Source organism: Lygodium microphyllum, chromosome 28 (genome assembly GCF_053477565.2).
Source record: "Lygodium microphyllum isolate KBCC chromosome 28, Lygodium_microphyllum_v1.1.10, whole genome shotgun sequence".
NCBI lineage: Eukaryota > Viridiplantae > Streptophyta > Polypodiopsida > Schizaeales > Lygodiaceae > Lygodium > Lygodium microphyllum.
The window spans coordinates 119,148,087-119,170,829 of NC_141162.1; the positions used below are offsets into that span (position 1 = coordinate 119,148,087).

Here is a 22,743-nt window from a genome sequence, read left to right on the forward strand (position 1 = left end):
AAGGCAGGAAAGGGTTGCCGACCCTGAAGCTTCGACGAAAGCTGCTCCCACAAATCACGGTATCCACGCGGGATCTTAAAGAGGCGCCGAGCAGTCCGAAATGAGACGAGGACATTGCGAGTAGCAAGGGTAGCATCCGCAACCGACATCACACCTAAACGGGCCATGCGATTAAATCTTGGTCTGAGTTGATGTTTATCTTCCCATGAAAGGAGTCTCGATACTGCCAACAATTCCAGCTGAAAGGAGTTAGTCTGCAAGCGGTCCCCCACTGGATGCCAGCGGGCCTTTTGGAGCACCACTTTCCAAGAGGCGACCAAGTGCAGTAACAAAGAGGAAGAGGGACTGGAAACACGAGAGTCAGCATTAAGGACATGCCACCAGGAGGCCCGAAGCCGTGTGTTGCCATGGCGGAGCCCGCTGTCCTCAAGAAAATAACGGGCTATAATGGACCAAGGGTGGTGATCCACACACATGGCACGAAAAAGGGACCAACGGAGAGCTAACATATGAGTGTGTGCATCCAAAATCGCTCCGCCACCCATGCGCTTAGGGGTACATGCGTGTGACCAAGAAATCCAGGAAATGCCGGCCTGCAGTGAGTCCTTCTTCCATAGCATGAAACGGATGGGATGAGTGAGGGCCTTCAAAGTAGTAGGAGTCCATGGCAACAATGGCAGGAAATACGTTAGCATTGGAAGCATGATTGTCTGGGCCACTTTGAGGCGGACATGGAATGGCCACGCTTGCGACTTCCAATACATAAACTTTGCTGCCAATTTTTGTGAAATCCACTCCAGCAGGGCTTTTGGCCGTACATCCACCCCCAATGGGTATCCAAGATGCCTGACAATGGAGCCACGGGAAACCACCCGGCCTTGCCAGCCTAAGGACTGCAAATCAGGCTCCGTACAACTGAGAAGGGCTGACTTAAGGGCATTGATGCGAAGCCCAGAGGCCTGACCAAAGAGTGTCCAAACATCTAATGCCCTTCGAATGTTGTCCCTGTCCGCCTGCAAAATCATAAAGGTGTCATCCGCCAAAGATTGGCTAACGAAGTGCTGACCCAACGGAAGAGACAGACCGGCCAGCTGGGCAGAGGCTGCCATGGAGGATAACATTGAAAGGACCGGATGAGTCGCCAGGGCAAAGAAGAGAGGGCTCAAAGGACAACCCTGTCGGACCGAGCGTGCAAGGACAAATGGCTCTGTAACTCCACCATTAAGCATAACTCTGGAGGAAGCCTCAGCACTAATGGTGTAGATCAATCGGGACATTCGGGTACCAAAGCCCATAGCCGACATGAGGTCTGCAATGAAAGACCAGTCCACATAATCAAATGCCTTTTCCAAGTCCAATTGGATCAATACCACTTCCTGACCGGAGTGCCGCGCATAGTCAATGGCCATTTGCACATTTAAGATATTATGCAGAATGTTGCGGCCCTTAATGAAACCATATTGGAGAGGATGCACAATAGCTGGAAGGTGCTTGTGGAGCCGATTCGCTAGCACTTTGGAGTAGATTTTATACATGGAGCCCATCAAAGAGATGGTCGCCAGTGTTGCAACTTTGACGGCGAAGGGACCTTTGGAATTAGTTTGATAAGGCCTTCTTTCCATGAGGAGGGCATGACCCCCGTTTCCCACACCTGCTGAAACATGGCCACCAATGGCTTCGCCAACTGCGTGGCCGAGGTCTGAAAGAATTCATTAGTGAGACCATCCCAGCCAGGGCTTTTATCATTCGGCAGGTGCAACAAAACGTCCATCACCTCGTCCTCGCAAATATCCGTCTCCAAAGCGGCTTGCATATCAACTGGAATCTGCTGGCGGACCAGATGATAGAAGACCGCACGGGCATGCGTAACCTGGCTAGAAGGCGAGGAAGAGGAACCAAGAAGATCCATAAAATAGTTTCTGCACATAGTGACAATGGTCTGCGGATCCGTGACCATGCGACCTTCCGAATCCTGGAGTCTGGTCATATTTTCGCGGGGCGGAGAAGCATGCAAGGCGCGAAAGAACTTATGAGACTGGCAGGTGCTATCTTGCATTGTGTCCATCAAGTTGTGCAGCTTGGCCTGTTGATAAGATTTCAACTGAAACACTTGAATAAGATGGGCCAACCGCCTTTCCAGAGACAGCAGAAAATCATCATCAGGGGAATCCAGGAGCAAGGAACGGACCAAGGCCAGTAAGTCTTCTGCTGCATGTTGACGTCGGCGGCAAAGCGAGGCATGATGGATCCCATACTGGCGAGCAACCCGCTGCACATTAGAGAGCAGCCGTGCAAATGAAGGCCAGCCCTCAGAGGCGAAGTCCAATAAGAACCTCTCAATCAACTGCTGCATATAGCCCTGGAAAACTGAATGCTTCAGATAAGAGGAGTTGAAACGTAAAGGGAGCCTATCCAGGAATTGCACAAAAGGTGCAATAGAGTGTGCCCGCATCTCAAGCTGGAGGGGGAAATGGTCCGACAACGCATATTGCCGCAAGACCTTCATTTCCAGCATGTCGGGAAGAAAGTCATCGCCCTGCATGATATACATTCTGTCCAGCCGCGACCAGGTAGTTGCATATTGTGCGGAATGAAAAGTAAACCCTGAAAAAGAAGGGTGAAGCCACGACCAAAGATCTTGCTTGAGCACGTGCAAAGCAAAAGAACTCCACACCCGGCTTTCCGGCGTATCCATTACCGAATGCCCGGAAGTGGACTGAGAAGAGTCGACACACATATTGAAATCTCCCATCAAGAATCCCCTTCGGCCGAGTGACATGGAGCCCTGCAACGTGGACCAAAGATCCCGCCGGGATGCGGGATCATTCGGAGCATAGAGGCCCAACAGCCATAAAATCTCGCCTTCAAATAAGACTTCGATCACCAGAAAGCGGCCCTGCACATCATTTTTAACAAGGACAGGCTGATATTTCTCATGGACAATCATCAGCACGCCCGAATAGTGCGTAGCATGGATCCCTGCATAAAACAGGCGGAATCCATGACAATCCATCACTTTTCCTGCTTCACCGTGACTTTTGTGCTCAACTGCACACAATACATCCCACTGGTTCTCGTGCAAGACGGTCCACATGGCATGTTGCTTATGGCGAGAGCAAATGCCTCGCACATTCCACGTGGCTATCTTCATGTATCCTCAACGAAGGAAGTCAGGAACGAGGCACCTGCTGCCTCGATTTCACCTTTTCCGCGAGAGCATCCAGGACACCCTCGTCCAGAAAATCAGCCAATACTGCAAAAGAATTCTGGCGACCTGCGTTGGAGGTAGAAGGGCAATCCACTGCCTTGGGAGAGGGGCGGGGATAACGCCGATCCCAGGGTGTAATAACATTTCCTTTGGCATCGAACGCCAGCTTGGCAGGTGGGCCTCTGGGGCCGTCGGTATAGGCTCTCCTTGGAGACTGATTGCGGGGGCCCGACGGGGCCCTAGGACGCAGAGCCTGCTGTGAAGTGGCCATTTCTTTCCGGCGCGCATACGTGCGCACGGAATCCTGGGAAGCGGAAGGCCCAGGATCCGCCAGGCCTGTATCCAACTTTTTACCTTTTTGAGGACGTGCCTCAATCCAGTCAGTACGACGGGAATCCACACTTCGGACCTGTTGTTTGCCTTTGTCCATGACATGAGGAGACTGAAGGGCTTCCTGGGGCGTGGCATCAAGCACCATGTCGTCCTTGGGCAGCACAACCTGCGCATCATCCGAAGACGATTGCTTTTCAGGGCATTCGGCCATGAAATGCCCCAATTTACCACATGAAAAGCAGTGGCCCGCAAAGTTGCCCCATTTTAAGCGAAAATACAAAGGATGCATGCCCGAACAATTGAGGCGAAGCCATGCGGGCCTTTTCCTGGCCGTGTCCCATAGCATGCATAAACGGTTGCGGTTCATCGCCCTGAGGCTTGGGGGAACCAGCACTGTTCCCACAACTGCCATCGCATCCTTCAACATGGGCCAATAGACCGCCGGACAGTTTTCCACCTCTACCCACACCGGGCATTCGCGTTGAAGCAGACGCTGGAAGTCGGCCATGGGGCGCCATGGCACAACATGAACTAGGCGGCGATCAAAGAATAGCGGCAACTTGGACAGGAGCTCAGTGCGATGCGTTTCCGATTTCAGCAGGACCTCATAAAACCCGCGAGGGCCAAGGAAAATCTCCTCAACCGACTCCCCTTGCAATAGATGGTGCAGCCACTGGCGAATATGCGAAAGCATTGGGATCCTGCCAGTGAAGAAAAGAATAACTGCACGGTCATAGAACACCGAGAAGGATCGCAAGACTGATTTGGGGTCCACCGTGGCTTCCAGCACATCATCCGTTCCCGCAACAGAAAAAGATTCGGTATTATGCTGGACATAATCGCCAAGCAGAGTATTGGCGAAGTCCAGCAAATGCTCCCAGTCGATTTCCTGCGAATCCACCGGCTCAGAGGCCACTTGCGCATAGGAGCGTTCCGGAGGACTCATTGGCTCATCAGGCGTAGGCTTGGAGCGTTTGCCGGCAGGCGGCTGTTCAGAACTCGGCGGCAACTCCTCCGCGCATGGCACCATATCTTCCGGCTCCTCTGCATCGGAATCAGGGCCAAGGGCTGCCACCGTCCGGTCAAGAAAATCCAAATCCAGGCCAGCCATACTGCTGTCTTCACACAGAGGATGAACTCTCTCTCTCTCTCTCTCTCTCTCTCTCTCTCTCTCTCTCTGTGTACAGATCAGGGGGCACTCTAGTCGAGGCGTTGCTTCTCTGACGACTGTGGAGATTAGGGTTGACAACAGCTGTGCGCCTCTGCAAAGAAGAACAAACGCGAGCACGCAGACCCGCGGACAGGACAATCGTCGAACCAAAATGGGTGTCTGCAGGTGTGGCAGCGTGACGGGACAGGAGACAGGCACAACAGAAGCCGGGACGAGGCAACACGGCGCGCAGGACCAGAACGCGAAGAACACGGCCTGACGAAACTGCAGGGCGACGGCGGCGGGGACCCCGCCCCCAGGAGTGGCGAAACGGTGCAGGCGGCAGGTCGCGACAGGGCGCAGGTGACGAAACAGTGCAGGCGCAGGCAGCAGGTCACGACAGGGCGCAGGTGGCAGGTCACGACAGGGCGCAGGCGACGAAACGGGGCAGGCGCAGGCGGCAGGTGACGAAACGGGGCAGGCGCAGCAGGTCACGTCACGACAGGCGCAGGCGGCAGGTCACGTCACGACAGGCGCAGGCGGCAGGTCACGTCACGACAGGGCGCACGCTCTCTCTCGCGACAGGGCGCCATTCTCTCTCTCTCTCTCTCTCTCTCTCTCCATTTCTCCTCTCTCTCTCTCTCTCTACTCTCTCTCTCTCTCTCTCTCTCTCTCTCTCTCTCTCTCTCTCTCTTTTGGGAATTTGTGCCACATGGCATATATGTAACAATTTTCCCATTTAAACCTTCCGGTCTAAAATTCTCCATGATCGGTGCAAAATTTGACCTCCGCACAGACCAGATAATTAATCCTCGTGCAAAAACAAAGATAATGACGTGAACAGATTCTTGGGTCCAAAAATAGTAACTCCTTAAATTTTAGTGATGGTGACCCCTGCATTCCTCAAGTTGTTCTAAGCAACTTTTATCATTGCAACCACATTAAAAAAGTGTAATGTGACTCAATTACGGTGACTTTTATTCCGTGAGCATTCTCACATGTGCATCTTCTGTCTTGGCCAGGCTCATTGTCCTGCACCATCTCTAGTGGCTAAGCAAACAGTCCCAAACCACTAGCATTCTATTCTTCAGTGCCCATTCAATATGGAACCGGTCCCAAGGCTCAGACAAACCATTAGTCCAATTTGTCCCAATGGCTGGCTCTTTTGGCCATGCAAAGATCCCGGCTTAATCCAAGAGAACTTTGGGGGTAAAAAGCAACAACAACTAAAGAAAAGAAAAGAAAAATATTTATATAAGTAAGTAAGGAAAGCAACTGCAAAAAGTATCACCACCTGGTGACATACCCCCCTCTTGAAAGAAGCAAGCGACGTCGATTGCATGCCACACATGCTAATGGATGACACAGGATGATAACAAGATTCTCCATGTTATTAGTTCCATTGCATGTATCACTTGCTAACAGATGACATGGGGTGATGGTAGGAATTTTCCCACTACCATTTGAGCCATTGCAAGTTTAAGTCTCACATAGATGGAGGATCACATCTTGTATCCAACTATGGTTACTAGGAGCCTTTCTTATATACATGTTTCCGGATGCAGCACATGGTGATAGCATGTATCCCGGAACTATTAGTGTCACAACATGTATAATCCTTCAACTGAAGTGTAACAAATACAACTTCAAAGCACTGAGATTTCATTCAATGATACACATGTTAATGCTAAGTGTAAACCATACATTGTGCATTATTCAATGAGATGCAGTATTCAATTGTACAATAGAGAATGTACATTGCGTCAAAAAGCATTCTAAGTCACTGTAGGTTCCAGCAAGAAAGCTTCTCGGTAAAGTTGCAATAACTGAGGCGAATCTGCCAATTCAGCCTCTTCCATCCATTTGGCATCCATTGGTGAATAGTTCTTGAACTTCACTAAAAATCTTCTTATAACTCTACCTTTCACTTTCCTATCCTTATGTGCCAGGATCTGCTCAGGCTATTCCTCTTGAACGATATCTTGTGGCACTTCACCAATAAAAGGCCTCAATAGGCTCACATGGAATGCATTATGAATTTTCCAATTCTCTGGCAATTTCAGCCTATATGCCACGTCATTGATCTTCTCCAAAACTTGAAAAGGGCCATAGTAACGCATACTCACCTTTGGTAGCAAACGTTCCTTGCTCTTCTGTTTTCTCAAACGTGCCTTTTCAAAACGCAATAAGACTCAATCATCCTTTTTGAACAAGAGCTCCTGTCAATGACTATCAGCAGCTCTTTTCTGTTTAGCAAAAATGTTATCTTTTGTCTACAAAATGAGAGGCAGTTTCTCTCCACCTTCCACAATCTCAAAAGGTGCTTTGCCAGTAGATGAGTACACTGTATTATTGTATGTATATTCAACCAATGGCAAGAGTGTTCCCAAGAAGTCTTATGGTCTGAAACATAACACTTCAGTAGATCCAAAATAGTCGAATTAACTTCTTCAGACTATCCATCAATTTGTGGATGAAAAGAAGATGAAAATTTCAAGGTAGTGCCCATGTTTTCAAACAATGCTTTCCAAAACAAGCTAGTCATTCTTGGGTCTCTATCACTTACAATTGACCGTGGCATTCCATGGTACTTGAAGATATTATGCATAAATATCTTTACCATGTTTTTTGACTTAAGCTATTTCCTTACAAGAATGAAATGTGCATGTTTGCTGAACCTGCAAATGATAGTCCAGATTCCATCATTCCCTGAAGAAGTTATTGGAAGATCAAAAATGAAATCCATGACAATACTTTCCCATGGCCTTTCTGTAATAGACAGTGGTTGCAATAGCCCTAGTGCCTTCTGTCTATCAAATTTGACCTTTTGGCATACAAGGCAAGATTTGACATATGCATTAACATTAGATCTCAAGGCTGGCTAATAGAAGAAAGTCTCTACCGCTTTGATTGTAGCATCTATATACCACGATGTCTTGCATACAGTGGAGCATGACTTTCTGATAAAAATTTTGGCCTTAGTTGTTTTGTAACGCATAGTCTTCCATGCATCATGTCGTTGAACACATAATGATCATGATGCTGGCCATTGATCAACTGTTCATAGGTTTTAGAGAAATCTTCATCATCAACATATTGCTCTTTCATATCATCCAATTCATGGTGATAAGAAATTGAAACAACTAACATCTGTGGTTTGCGAGATAAAGCATCTACAACCACATTCTTCTTGCCTTCCACATGCACTATCTGAAAATGAAACATAGATAGGAAATTTGCCCAAGGCATATGTTTCTCTGACAATTTAGCCTATGTGAGAAAGTATCTAAGTGTTTGATGATCTGATTGCATTGAAAAAATCAGCACTAAAAAATAGTGCTTCCAACTTGAAAGTGCATGGATCACTGCCAATAACTCTTTCTCATAAATTTGGTAAGTCCTTTCAACAACAGCGAGTACTCTACTCTCATATATCACAACTCGGCCATTTTGCATTAATACAGCACCAATGCTGTTTCCACATGCATCACACTGCACTACGAATGGCTTAGACAGATTTGGAAAAATAAGTAGGGGATCTGTAGTCATTTTCCCCTTCAAACATCTAAATGTTGATCCAAAAGAATTCACTATTCTTGCCATTAATGAGCAATCTGTTACGCTTAAGCTCATTAAAGACTGTAACTAAGTGTTTTCTTTCATTCTTTGAAAAGATAATCATATCATCAAAGAATGTGCCAATGATACTTCGATAAGGGCAGAAAATTCTGTCCATCATCCTGTTAAACGTGGCAGGAGCATTGGTCAATCCAAACGGCATGACTAAAAATTCATAGAGGCCAAATGTCGTCCTAAAAGCAATCTTATGGATATCCTCTGGCCTGATTCTGATTGATGGTACCTACTTTTCAAACCTATCCTGATAGACATTCCTGCTCCCTGTAATCGATCAAGAATGTCATCTATCCTCGGAATCAGAAACCTATTCTTGATCGTATTCTTATACAAGGCTCAATAGTCAATACAAATTCGCGCCGAGCCATCCTTTTTGTGAACTAGCAACACAAGTGAACAAAACGGAGAACTACTGGGTTGAATTAGTCCCTTCTCTAAAAGCTCATTAACCTATTTCATAATCTCTTTCTATTGTGCTGCACTGACCCTGTACGTTGGCCTATTGGAAGGACTAGTCCCTGAAATAAGGTCTATGGTATGATCTTCACACCTCTTAAGGGGTAACTTCCTGGTAACGAATCTCAAAAACATTCATTGAATCTATCCAAGAAATCCCTTCTACTTTCATCTAGTACACACACATTACTGTTAACTTCATTAACTTGCTTTGCAAAAACCAAGTACGTAGAAAGATGATTTTTCATTACAAAAGTAATTGCAGAAGTAGAAACAGCTGGGACAGACTCTACTTTAAGCTTCACATCTAACACATGAGTATCCAAGATAGCATGCTTCCTGTGGCACCATGGAATACCCAACAAAACATCACAGCCCCTCTAAAGGCATAATATGGAACTCCTTTGTGTCTACATAGCTCTGAATGTACATATGGAGTTTGCCAAGGATGGGGATGACAGGTTTAATATGTCTTGGGCATACCAAATGAGCGTGTCCAATTGGTCCCATTTCCTCGGGACGTATATCCAACTTAGCTGCCAATGTTGGTGAGATAAAGTTTGCATGAGCTCCAGGATCAAAGGAAATAAGCATTGTGAAATCTCTGATCTTTCCCCAAGCTCTACACAATTCTGTAGCATCATCAATTGATTTATCTCCCACCATATCAGGCACTAAGCCAATGTTGGGCTTCTTTTTACTTGGCGCATCTTTATCCTCCGCATCTTTAGAAGATTGTTGTGGGCACTTAGAAGCAATATGGCCTTTCTGTTCACATATAAAGCATTTCCCAGCCATCATTAAAGCCTTTCTTTCTTCAAATGATTTGCCAAAAAGTGGCCTCTTTTGTCCTTTGCCCTATTTAAAAGAAGTCTGAGGTTGTTGCTGAAATCTTTTCTTCCAAGAAGACTTCTTTGTAAAGCTAGTAGTTTTTGGAAATCGCTTGTTCTTCTTGCCAGGATCTTGCTTAAATTGAGAATCCTTCTTTTTAGTGCCTTTAAAGCTATCAGCTTTTCCTTTCAACAATGCATTTTCCATACGATCATTTTCAATTAACTGTACCATATTTGTAACCCTTGTCTTGGTACAATAATCCCTGATGGCTTCAGGCAAACTGCAACAGTACTTTTCAATTTGTTCTGATAGGGGCACTCTCCTGTAAGAACTCATGGGCAAAAGTGCTTCCCAAAATTTCTTATTGTACTCTTCTAAATCCGCACAATTTGCCACTTCCAATTTATGCCATGCAGTCATGACATCTACTTCACATGTGTTAGTTAACCATGAAGCTGTAAACAACTGTTTAAAATGGACTGAAGTGGCAGGTACATATCCTTGCATCAACAATATGTTCCACCACTGCAAAGCATTACCTTTCAAAAAAGTTGCAACCTTCTGCACCTTAGAAGTCTTAGTAAAATTCCCTCCAGTGTAAAATGCATCAAATTACTGTATAAATGTCAAGGCTTTCAGCTTATATTGCATACCACTAAAGGTTTCAAACTTTAATGCCTGACCACCCTCTTTATAGTCTTTAGGCTTTGCACTTTTTGGTGTCAAGTTGTCATACACAGGTGGCTGTAAAAAGGGGAGTTCCTTAGGCACATTATCACCATTAATTTCACCTGTCTTAGCTGCCAGATGTCCACTAGGCTAAGAAAAACCAGCCGCTGCATTTTGTACTCTAGGCATCAAATAAGGACTCTACAAAGTCTGATAACCGGGATGTAGACCAATATTAGCATAAAGTGGGTTCACTGCCTCAATAGGCATCATTCCTGGTGGGCCTTTGGGCAAGTATCCCTGATAAGCAGTGGGTAATCCAGCCATTGCTTGAAAAACTGACCCACCACCAAAGTATCCAAGATAGATAGCAAACAGAGGAGGAATAGTCTGTTGTGCCACTTGTGCATTGTTGCCTTGACCATTCACTCCTTGATCCTGTGCTTGTGCTTCTTGTTGCACTCGACTTGTCTCCATGTTTGGTGTCTTTTCCACATGCTATGCACATTAGAGGTTTGCCTTTTTGAGCGCTCCATGGTATGATGTGATGACTCAGCTTGAGAATCCTCATTATTTAACTTCAATTTTTTTTGCATCCGAGGATTCTTTACAAGCTGTTCGAAAGAGCCAACCATACTGAGGAGTTGTGCCATAAACAAGTCCTCCTATTCTTGCTCCTCATCCTGTGGTTCAATCTCGGTTCTAGAAGGTGGTGACACCTGTGCACCAATACTCTCTCCATCGTGTCTATGAGCAGAAGAAGAACTCTCTTCTCTTCATGAGGGAGTTTTCCTTTGCCTTTGTCCATGTGTGCCATCTCTCTAGTCCTATATCTAGCAAATACTATATCCAAGAAAAATCTTGTAGTCTTCCTCACCTATAATCTCTTTAAAACCTGTGTATGGCCTTTTCACCCAAAACTGTCTGAGCTTAAATTCTTAAAGAAAAGAACTCAAATCTTGGGGATGGAACCATGAAACCGGTCTATGACTCACATAAAGCGGTAGTCCTTCAATTAATACCTGGTCTTTTCCAAACAGAGACCTCACTCCCTCACTCAACACCAGATTGGCCCCGAAGTCCGCCACTCCTTTCGGTATTTTTTTTTATCAATTAAAATATGAAAAGTTACAAAAATGAAATGTTCCAAAGTACAAAACCTGTGAACAGTTGGCTTTCATCTTTCCTAAGAAAATTTCAGCTGCATAAGGACAGTACAGCATATCCAGAACAACATCCCAAGTAGGAAAACACTTTTTGTGAGCATAACTCAATAATTCAAGTTCAGAATTGCAATCTGCAGAACTTTGTATTTATTGTTTTTACTGTCCAGCATATCCAAAACAACATCCCAAGTAGAAGAACGCTTTCTGTAAGCATAACTCAATAATTCAAGTGTAGAATTGCAATTTGCAGAACTTTGTATTTACTGTTTTTACCTGTTCTGAGCCTTATTGCATTCTAGATTTGTTCCATACTAGTTGGACTACAAACCCTTTGACCCTGGCATCATTCCAGCAGTAAAACAGTCCCACAAACAGCACTAAATCAGAGCTGAAAACCCTATTCCCGTGTGGCATGGTCATCACTTTCTTTAGTTCCTGCTTTGAAGAAGCAATCCGTTGCTCTTGATCCTGGATAGTGCAGCTCTTGCCTCAGCAGAAATGCAAAGAAAACACAAAACTGTACATTCGATGGAATCAACACATCATGCAGAGCATTTCCTCTGAGAATAGTGAGAGAGTTAACTAGAGGAAGCAAGCTCTACCTCCGTACATGAGTCATAAACGAAGAAGTACTCTCCATAGTTAATGTACTTGCAGCAATCTGCCCTCAACCCCTGAAAATTCACTCTAAGATCTGCCCCTCCTACCTATTACGTTTTTTTAAAAAATGCTCTCTCTCTCTCTCTGACGAGACGGGCATGACAGGATCGTGACGGGCGTGACACTGGCGTGACGGGCACGACGGACGGATGCTGATGCGACAGGCGTGACGAGCCGGATGCGGACGAGACAAACGTGACACTAGCATACGTGTCTAGCAAAGCAATGTACTTTGACGAATGTACTGTGACGAATGTATTGTGGCAGCAGTGACGAATGAGTACTAAGTGAACAGTGACGGGATGTACCTACAATAAACAATGGTGGGCCTTGTGAACAGTATCTGCAGAGATGCGCAGTGATTGATGGGACAGTTTTGGGTCGTGATTGTGACTGTATAAGAAATCTGTTGACTCTCTCAGACTGACATGAATGCAGACCTGTGTGAATGTACTAAGATTGCAGATGTACTCAGACTAATGTGAACCTTGCCTGCTGTGTAGACTGGAGACCTGCGTGATTTCAGACTGACGCACATTAACATTTCATGCTACAGTGACAGTTTAGGTGAGATTGACAGTTCTATGCTACATTGACAGTTCATGCTACAGTCATATCTTATGATGCAGTCACATTGACAGTTTATGATATACTGGCAGTTCATGCTATGGTGATAGTTTATGTTATTGGTTTACTACTCTAGTCAAACTGTAAACAGTTTTATGCTATAGCACATACTATAATCATGATGGAAAAAACTGACAATGAAGGAATCACAAAACCAACCATGGAGACAATGTTTCATACACCGCCAAAGAACACGAGATACAAAACGTATGCGCATAAAACCCGAGATTGGAATATCTCTCCAGGGTCGAGTAGATATGGGAAGACATCCCGCAAAATTAATGAAACACTATATGAGGAGATGTTGACCATACTCCGTGTTGAAATGCGTACCATGAGGAAGGAAATGGAAAAGGATATACAAGAGCGGGTTCGAGCTGAAATGATGGAAGAACTAAAAAAGGGGATGCAACAAACATTGGATGCACACATGGCAGAGAAAGACTTAATGATCTCTAATCTACAAGAATAACTAGAGGAATGCAAAAAGAAACTGGACGCACAAAAGGAACCACAAATCACATCGGAACTACAAAAAGAAATGGCTGTTTTAAAAAAGGATATGCACACCTATGCAAGCGTGGTGGAAGGCACCCAAAAGAAAATGGAGAATGTTGAGAATACCGTCAAAGAAAATGCAAAATGGATAGATGTGGCAAAAAAGAACAAAGGAATGCATGGCAACAAAGTGGAAGTTATGAATGCCACCTTGGAAGAAGAGGCAAAAAGATGGGCACGCGCACTCCACGTAAGAGTGGTTGGACTAGATGAGAAAAGCTTCCCAATTGAAGATGCTACAGCTCTTGCCACCAAAATTGGGGCTACAGATGTACCCATCATTGGGGCTTGGCGAGTCGGGAAAGCTGACACAAAAACAAAAGTCCTCATCTTGAAGTTTGGAGACTTGGAAAAGAAGAGAGCCTTCCTCTCCAAGAGGATCGCTCTCAAAGGAGAAAAGATCTACCTAGATGAAGGCCTCACACCAATCCAGTTAGCCCACAGGAGGGAAAATATGCCACATATTCTAGAGGCACAGAAAGCAGGTAAATGGGCTGTTTACAGAGATTGAAGAGTCATCATCACAGAGAAAAGGACAGCATGACGGTGCACGGCCTATGAGACCCTGAAGTTCACACTGTCGAATTGCAATGACTCCCTTAAGACAGATGCAGGTTATTTTGAGGATACTTTCAAAGGGATAGACATTGCTATGTATACTGAAACACATCAATGTAAAGACAGCCGTCTACCTAATGTATATGGATATAGATGGGAAAGTGTATATCGCCCTCAGCCTAGGCGGCCTGGAGGGACGAGGGGATCAGGAGGTGTGGCAATTCTATTTAGAGAAGGGCTCCAAGATACAGTCCAAGTGGTACATAGAGATGTAGAGGCAAGATACATGTGGATCAGGTTACGTATAACCAGAACTCGAGACATGTATATTGCTATATGCTATTTTCCCCCTGCATACTCTAAGTTTTGCCCTAAAGAGGCATCCCCGTATACACCACTATATGAGGACATAATGAGATACATGAGAATTGGGGATGTTCTACTAGCAGGAGACTTTAATGCACGCACAGGAAGCAACCAATCTGCTTTCTTTGACACTAGTGATGAGATGTTCAGAGATATTGCATTAGATGAAGTGGGATTAGTTAGATCAGCCCAAGATAGAGAGATAACAGAATATGGAACACACCTACTGGCATTGGGAAGTGCACATGGTTTGGCCATCCTTAACGGGCTGCCACAGTGGCCAAGATCTAATGGTTTCATATGTTGGAATAACAAGAAAGGGTCAAGCACAGTGCACTATTTGATTGGATCACCCAACTTGCTACCTAACATAAAAAGATTTGAAATCTAAGACAGACCAATTGGATTAGCAGCAGACCATGCTATTCTAGCTTTCACAATGCAATATGGGCATATACACGAAGCACAGCCACACATACCAAAATTACCACGCTATAACTTTGTGGAAGCGACCTCACATATATTCAGCACTACTGTGCGAGATGCATTGAGGGAGCTAAACACAAAGGCCTCTCTGGATGCGTTTGCAGGACAGTTGGCCGAGATAATACACACTTCAGCAGCATACGCTTTTCCACACACTACAGCGTCAGATAAACCTCCACGAGGTAATGCCCCAGAGAATGGCTGGTATGATGATGAGTGCAGAGAGACACGAGCACGTTTCAGCGAGAGATGGCACTTGGCATATGTACACATAAGCATGCTCAAACACTCTTCAGATGATTGGTATGCAAAAAGAAGCGGGAATACCTGAGCAGACTAGAAACAGAAATGTATTCCATGTTCTTGGGGCAGGACAGCAAGAGAGCATGGAAAAAGATGCATGAGAACCAGCCACCCCTACAGATTACTAGACCGGATGATTGGCATGGATATACTTGCACACTCTATGATGTTCCTGGCCAAGAGCCTATGCCACTCCCCTCAACGTCAAGACCAGCAAATTGCAGATTTTTCACAAGAAAACAAGTGAGGAATGCCATATGGAAACTGAAAAATGGAAAAGCCCAAGATCATGATGGTTTAGTGGCTGAACACTTTGTGCATGCTTGTGATATTTTGGCACCAATGCTGGCTCACATCTTTAATAGGGCAGTTTGTGAGGGATTTCCAACCTGTTGGTCAGACCATATTATTGTGCCGCTCTTTAAGAGTGGAGACCCCGCGCTACTTAGTAACTACCAAACTATCATGATTGGACACATGCTGGCCAAGGTATATGGCTCTATCGTGGAACAAGCATTGAGTGAATGGGCCGAGATGCATGGCCTGAGATCCAAAGGCGAGGCTGGCTTCAGGAGGGGATATACAACTCTAGACCATATCTTTACATTGAGGGCAATCATCGAAGAAGGCAAGGCATTCAAGAAAAAGATTTACTACTGTTTTGTGGACTTTCGCAAGGCCTTTGACACAGTGCCACGTGCTAGACTCATGAGAAGAATGCAAAACATTGATGTGTCTGTAGAGATACAGCGGAGTATCTATGCCTTGTATGAGACAGTGACGGGCAGAGTACGAACACCTGAGGGCATCTCAGATACAATCAATAGCACCATTGGGGTGAAACAAGGCTGTCCACTTTCACCGATACTATTTGGGTTATACATGGATGAAATTTCGCAATATGTGGATAGAACTGGTGGAGCTGGAGCCAGCCTAGCTGGAGTGCTGATACCATTACTGCTTTATGCCAATGATATTGTACTTATATTTGACTCACCTGAGGAACTAAATAGACACTTGGATGCATTATCAGCTTTCTGTAGAGATAGAGATCTTAAGGTGAACCTTGGGAAAACTAAAGTTATGGTATTTAACACTTCAGCTGCTTGGGTGACAAGAGCTGAGCACCAGTTTACTTTTGATGGAGAGCCAGTGGAGATGGTTAGGCAGTATGTCTATTTGGGGGTCACATTGAAGGGACCACAGTTCTCTTGGAGAGAGACATCAGAGGCTCGTTTGGCAAAAGCATATGCAGCCTTAGGGGCATTGGAGAGGCAATGTACTCACATACAATTTCATGAGCCGCGCACCAAATTGTGGCTTTTTGACACCCTGGTTACACCCACACTCCTATATGGGGCAGCTATTTGGGGTCCGAGTCTCTTTCACACGAGGAGACAGCCTTTGGGAGACCAGGATGGACCAAAGAAGGAATACTATGATGGGTGGGAGCATATGGAAAGACCATTGGTCATTATGATCTCACATATGATACGAGCGAAGAGCTCGACCCCACATGAGATTATCAGAGTTGAGTTGGGAGCATCACCCATGGTGGCTGAGGCCTTGGTCCTCCAGGCAGTGACTTTCATACATAGACTATGGGAGCTCCCCCAAGATAGATACCCACGGCTAGCCCTGGCCTCTTCTAGAAAACTAGCAGCAGATGGTGACAAACATTGTTGGTATGCTTAGATGAGTACATGGATGAGTCTACATGGGCTGCAGATTGACAAACTACCCCCCTTTGACTATAGCCTCGATTGCCCTACACTTGACCTAAGCCGATCACAGCTAAACCATGTGATCAGAACAGACATACTCAAGTTAGATACAGAGAAGACCTAGATCCAACCCCCTCCCCCCATGGCACGAGGATGGCATACTACCAGACCCACTTCCTTCAGGTATCTGAGGATGATTTCATCACCCGACCCAATTACATGGACACACAGCTTCCTCATGGACTACGCATAGTTATTGGTCAGATCCGCACCTCATCCCACCACCTGATGATTGAGACAGGCAGATGGGAGGTTATACAGACAAAAGAACGCATATGCCCACTATGCAACAGAGAGCCAGAGACAGAGGAACACTACATCTACCGATGCACTGTATATTATGACATACGAGGTAGATACCACTGTCTGTTTCGAGAGGGTTTTGGACCCCTGAGACGGATCATGCAGTTTGAGGATCAGAGATGCTTGGGATTCTTCCTCTTGGAGCTCCAGAGGTGCAAAGCAACAATTCGATGGAGTAGGAGGCCCCCACAGCTCGGCTCACATAGACAGAGAGCAGTCTTTGACTTTTTCACTGATACACGACAGAGTATGGCAGATACCACTGCTACTGCCATACAACCTACAGGAGTACATCATCATTGGACCTCATCTTCTGTAGGTGTACCTTTGGATAGAGCAGTGGCACTTAGCCGGTCTAGGCGCCGACGTCCACCCGGACGAAGGCCTAGACATCCACACCACAGACAAATGAAAGCCATCATTGAGCGCCACAGGAGACAGATGCCGAGACGCCTCAGCCATGCAGAGATACACCTCCTTAGAGAACAGACATATCATTGATGGAGAGTTTTCCTTTTTCTACTCTCACTTTTAGATCATTGACATGTTTCCCTTTTATAGGATACTATTTCATTTTTTCAGTCTCATAGGCATGTTTTTCATCTTTTCTCGTTCCAGATGAGAAACACACCATCATTGTATGTATTGCTTTGGTCCCATAGGCCATATTAGCCTTTTAGAGACGTTAATATACTCTCTCTCTCTTTTTTTTTTCGTAAAACTCTCTCTCTCTCTCTCTCTCTCTCTCTCTCTCTCTCTCTCTCTCTCTCTCTCTCTCTCTCTCTCTCTCTTTCTCTTTTGGGAATTTGTGCCACATGGCATACATGTAACAATTTTCCTATTTAAACCTTCCTGTGTAAAATTCTCCATGATCGGTGCAGATTTTGACCTCGGCATAGACCAGACAAATAATCCTCGTGCAAAAACGAAGATAATGACATGATCTGATTTTGGGGTCCAAAAATAGTAACTCCCTAAATTTTAGGGATGGTGACCCCTGCATTCTTCAAGTTGTTCTGAGCAAAATTTTATCATTGTAACCACATAAAAAAGTGTAATGTGGCTCAATTACGGTGACTTTTATTCCGTGAGCATTCTCACATGTGCATCTTCTGTCTTGGCCAGGCTCATTGTCCTACACCATCTCTAGTGGCTAAGCACACAGTCTCAAACCACCGGCATTCTATTCTTCAGTGCCCATTCAATATGAAACAAGTCCCAAGGCTCAGACAAACCATTAGTCCAATTTTTCCCAATGGCTGGCTCTTCTGGCCATGCAAAGATCTCGGCTTAATCCAAGAGAACTCTGGGGATAAAAAGCAACACCAACTAAAGAAAAGAAAAATAAAATATTTATATAAGTAAATAAGGAAAGCAATTGCAAAAAGTATCACCACCTGGTGACAATCAACTAGGTCCTCTTAGCGACAGCCAGGTACATTGCCTCGTCCCAATGCTTGTCTTTGTCTTGTGTGGTTCAGCTTTGCCGCCTAGTATCAAAATTTATCTAACCGTTTGGGCTGGATCATTGAACCGGCTCAGACGGTTCTAGGGACTCTCAGGCCAAGCTAGCGTGGCACAACCATCATTCGGCATCAGTCTGAGGGAGGGCTTGGGATCATAGACTCAAAGTTTTAGAGCTTGGCCCTTGTGGGCAAGCTAGTAGTCTGTGGGCTCACACCAGGAGGGCAGACTTTGTTGGGTATTTGACTCATGCCTCACTTACGCCTACGCTCATATGGGAGTGTCGGTGATCAGTAGGACACTGGGGCACTTTTTACTCTTAGTAGGAGAGGTTTTTTCCCCCAGACTTATAGTCTTATTGTCGTAAGTGCTTATGTGCTTATGTTACACACTTATGGGCACTTAGTGTGTGTCGGGTGTGAACACCCCCTTACAACCCTAAGGTTTAAGGGTTGTACTTTGTACTTTCTGATTACACTCTTTCATTCTATTCTCTTGGGTGTCGTGCTTCACTCTGTCGCTCACTCTCACACTGTCTACTGAATCTCAGCTGCACCTCGATCCTTCCATCTCACATTTGGTATCAGAGCAGTCTTCAGTCTGTTGTTTGCAGACCCCGCCAGCTCTGCCCAAACGAGCCGCAGCTCATCTGCCCGCCAGCAACGCCTGATCCTGTTCGTAAGCCCCCGTCAGTCTCGCCCTATACCTGCGTGCTGCCGCTGCACCTGCAGGCACCACCATCTCAGCCAAGCGCCACTCTCTGCCCTGCGCCTGCACAGGGTGCAGCTTCTCACGCCAGCGCGCAGCTCCAGCGCAACTTGTGACAGCACCCGCCGGTTAGTTTGCCGCCAGTTGCAGACGTCACAACACACGTCCGCTCGCCAGTTGTAGCCGTCCTGTTCGTCAGTTTGCCGCCAGTTTGCCGCCTGTCGTCCTGTTCGTCAGCGCCCAACGGCCTAAACAGCCGCCCGTCTGCCCCGTCATCGTCGTGTCACCGTCTGCCCAGTCCACGTCAAGTGTGTTTTTTTTTTTAATAATTTTTTTTAATTTTAGCCCAAAACAAAGTTCTGGAACAAGAGGTTCATACGCGGCAGGCACAGCACAGGATATAGGTGTGCGATAAATTTGATGCAAATTTCTGGACTGGATCATCAGAAATTTTGGGGCTTTTGTGTATTTTGAGGATAGTTGCATATGAACTGCTACTACAGTCACAAAAAGACTGTTTTGACAGACATTTTGGCAAAAATTTTGGGGATTTTGATATAACAGTGTTGCTGAGCACTGTTTGCACCTTGGGAAGCGTGCATTAAAAGACAGTTTTTGACAGAGTACGCCCTTGCACATTAATTGCAGAAGTGTGTTTGCTGCAATTTCTGGAAATTTGCAGATTTCCAGTCCATACTGCTTTGACATTGCTCATTTTTCTTTGGAAATTTGTCATCATGGCAAATCAGGGAGATGATGTCTTTACGTATGTATCCAAGGAAGACAGATTGGATGGAAACAATTATTCGCTATGGTCATTCATGATGAAGAATGTATTAGTGGCCAAGAATTTATGGGATTATGTCAGTGGAAAGGAAACTCGACCGGGAGTTGTAGCTCCCGTTACTCCTCCTCCCCATGGCGCACGTGGACAACGGGGACCTCAGCCCGCTCCACCTCAGCCACTTCCTCCAAGAACTGCAGCTCAAAAATCTTGGGATACACGTGATGCACAGGCCTTGTCGCTGATTGCTCTGGCAGTTCAGCGGTCCATCATCCCTCACATTTGTTCGGCATCTTCTTCACGAGATGCATGGTTGACTTTGGAGCATATGTTTGCAGGAAAGAATGAGACTCGGATCTCTTTCTTGAAGAAAGAGTTGGAAACTTTGAAGATGCATGAGGGTGATTCTATGCAGGATCACTTAAATAAGATTCAGGACTTGAGGGAGCAGCTCATGAATGTAGATGAGTATTTTTTGGATGCACAGTTGATATCCACCACCTTGAATTCCTTACCTCCTTCGTACTTGTCTTTTCATACTGCATTGAACCTCATTGCTGAGCACCCACTCACTTTTATTCAGCTGGTTAGTTTGCTTCTAGAGGAGGAGCAAACATGGAAAAATAGTGGTGTGGATGCTATAGTCTCTGAGCAGGCTTTTGTGGCAAGACAAAAAGGCAAAAACAGCAAGGTGAAAAATGCTCCACAGAGTTCTGGCACTTCGGGCACATCGCAGAATCAGACACAAGGGGGGACGCAAGCTAAAAAAGGAAAATGTCACTATTGTAGGAAGCCCGGCCACTATATCACTGAGTACAGGAAGCGTATTGCCAAAGAGAAGAAGGAGTCAGGAATGTCTGTTTCTACTACTCCTTCCACTGCTAGTGAGTCTGCGTCCTTTGTTGTGGACAGGGACTATTGTTTTTACACTTGCAGTTATGACATCTCTTGGGCCGATAGAGCACTTAGCTCTACAGAGGATGCTGACACTTGGTTCTTTGACAGTGGTGCTTCTAGGCATATTACATCTCGCAGAGATTTGTTTGCTTCAGTTAGTATACCTCCCGTTGGGAAATCGGTACAGTGTGTCAATAATGCATCATACCCTATTCGTGGTATTGGGGAGATTCAGCTCACAGCCATTGATGGCTCTATTCTCCGCCTGCAGGATGCTTTGTTTGTGCCTGGAATCAATAAGAATTTGCTTTCTATTTCTTCTTTGGCACGTTGTGGTTTGCAGGTCACATTTGATGATGACCATTGCATGGTTAGAGATAAAGAACGCATGACTTTGGTCTTGACAGGATCTTTGTGTCATGGTTTATATTATTTGGATGCTCTTTCAGTAGATCAGTCGGCATACTTAACATCCACTCTTACTCCTTCTATGATACAGGCGGAGTTATGGCATGCTCGTTTGGGGCATGTAAACTTTGGCAGCTTGATGCTTTTGCAGCGTACTCAGATGCTGGATGGCTTACCTCTCTTGGAGAGACCTCCTGAGCACTTATGCGAGGGATGCATTTTAGGAAAAATGCATCGTTTCTCATTTCCTCGTGATGTTGCTTTCAGAGCAACAACCAGATTGCAGTTGGTGCATTGCGATGTTTGTGGGCCTATGCAAACCATATCATTGGGCGGTTGTTATTATTTTGTGACATTCATTGATGACTTTACACGTTTTTGCTGGATCTACTGTTTGAAAAAGAAGTCAGAAGTGTATGATGCATTTTTGGCTTTCAGTGCACTTGTTGAAAATCAATCTGGATGCAAGATTAAGACTCTCCGTTCGGACCGAGGGGGGGAATACATGTCCTCTATGCTGAATTCCTTTTTGCAGGAGAAGGGCATAGTCCATCAGTATACTATAGCCTATACTCCATAGCAGAATGGGGTAGCAGAGAGGAAGAATCGGTCACTCATGGAGATGGCCAGATGTATGCTGAAGGCAAAAAGCTTGCCTCATAGTTTTTGGATGGAAGCAGTCATGTGTGCTTGCCATATTTTGAACAGAGGCCCTACCAAAGCCTTGAAGACCATCACACCTTTTGAGGCTTGGAACAGCCGTAAACCTTCTATTGGTCACTTTCATACCTTTGGGTGTCTTGCCTATGCCCATATTCCACAGGTACTTAGAAAAAGTTGGACAACAAGGCTGTTAAGTGCATTTTTATGGGATATAGCAATGAAAGCAAAGGCTACAGACTCTATGATCCCGTTACAAAGAAGGTTTTTGTCAGCAGGGATGTTGTTTTTGATGAAAAATCAGAATTATCCTTGGCTGGTTTGGACACATATCAGGCTGCCCGTGATGTTTTTGAAGGGCTGCTGCCCATTACTTTTGGTGATTCAGCTGGAGCTTCAGAAAATGAACCTAATGTTCAGCCAGCTGCTCCTAAAGAAAGTGCAGAAATTCAGCCATTGGCTGATCAGAATATTCAGCATCATGCTGAAACTGAAATTCAGCAAGAGCTTGCACACAGTCAGGATGCTAGACAATTACCTAGATGGTATTTGCAGAGTATGCAAGATAGTCCTTTGGATGCACCCATGGCTGGACGTACTAGAAGGCAAACTCGTTTGCATGATTCAGCACATACCATGGAGTTTATTATGGCAGCAAGTACTTTTGATAATGAAGAGCCTGAATGTTATGAGGATGCACAACACAGTGTGCATTGGATGGCAGC

The 22,743-nt window shown here is 45.4% G+C and overlaps 1 protein-coding gene and 1 pseudogene across 4 annotated transcripts in view; both read left to right on the forward strand.

The window, feature by feature from the left end:
* The window catches only part of LOC148011913 (uncharacterized), a 292,709-nt gene that overhangs the window by 174,408 nt on the left and 95,558 nt on the right, over nt 1–22,743 (forward strand). The window lies entirely within an intron of this gene.
* Nucleotides 15,881–16,858, forward strand: LOC148011914 (uncharacterized; annotated as a pseudogene).